Here is a 1,335-nt window from a genome sequence, read left to right as displayed (position 1 = left end):
ACCAACAAAATTGACAGACCGCTAGCAAGACTAATAAAGAAGAAAAGAGAGAAGAATCAAATAGACACAATAAAAAATGCTAAAGGGGATATCACCACCGATCCCACAGAAATACAAACTACCATCAAAGAATACTATAAACACCTGTACATAAATAAACAAGAAAATCTAGAAGAAATGGATAAATTCCTGGACATATACACTCTCCCAAGACTAAACCAGGAAGAAATTGAATCTCTGAATAGACCAATAAAAGGTTCTGAAATTGAGGGAATAATTGATAGCTTACCAGCAAAAAAAGTCCAGCACCAGATGGATCCATAGCCGAATACTACCAGAGATACAAGGAGGAGCTGGTACCATTCCTCCTGAAACTATTCCAATCAATAGAAAAAGAGGGAATCCTCACTAACTCATTTTATGAGGCCAGCATCATCCTGATACCAAAGCCTGGCAGAGACACAACAAAAAGAGAGAATTTTAGACCAATATCCCTGATGAATATTGATGCAAAAAATCCTCAATAAAATACTGGCAAATCAAAACTAATAGCAAATCAAAAAGCTTATCCATCATGATCAAGTGGGCTTCATTCCTGGGATGCAAGGCTGGTTCAATAGATACCAAAGCCTGGCAGAGACACAACAAAAAGAGAGAATTTTAGACCAATATCCCTGATGAATATTGATGCAAAAAATCCTCAATAAAATACTGGCAAATCAAAACCAGTAGCAAATCAAAAAGCTTATCCATCATGATCAAGTGGGCTTCATCCCTGGGATGCAAGGCTGGTTCAATATACACAAATCAATAAACGTAATCCAACATATAAATAGAACCAAAGATAAAAACCACATGATTATCTCAATAGATGCAGAAAAGGCCTTTGACAAAATTAAACAGCTCTTCAGGCTAAAAACTCTCAATAAATTAGGTATTGATGGGACATATCTCAAAATAATAAGAGCAATTTATGACAAACCCACAGCCAATATCATACTGAATGGGCAAAAACTGGAAGCATTCCCTTTGAAAACTGGCACAAGACAGGGATGCCTTCTCTCACCACTCCTATTCAACATAGTTTTGGAAGTTCTGGTTAGGGCAATCAAGCAGGAGAAATAAATAAAGTGTATTCAATTAGGAAAAGAAGAAGTCAAATTGTCCCTGTTTGCAGATGACATGATTGTATATCTAGCAAACCCCATTGTCTCAGCCCAAAATCTCCTTAAACTGATAAGCAACTTTAGCAAAGTCTCAGCATACAAAATCAATATGCAAAAACACAAGCATTCTTATATACCAATAACAGACAAACAGAGAGCCAAATCATGA

This window comes from Colobus angolensis, unplaced genomic scaffold (genome assembly GCF_000951035.1).
Source record: "Colobus angolensis palliatus isolate OR3802 unplaced genomic scaffold, Cang.pa_1.0 Scaffold261, whole genome shotgun sequence".
In the NCBI taxonomy this organism is placed as follows: domain Eukaryota; kingdom Metazoa; phylum Chordata; class Mammalia; order Primates; family Cercopithecidae; genus Colobus; species Colobus angolensis.
Note: the sequence above shows the minus strand (reverse complement) of the source record.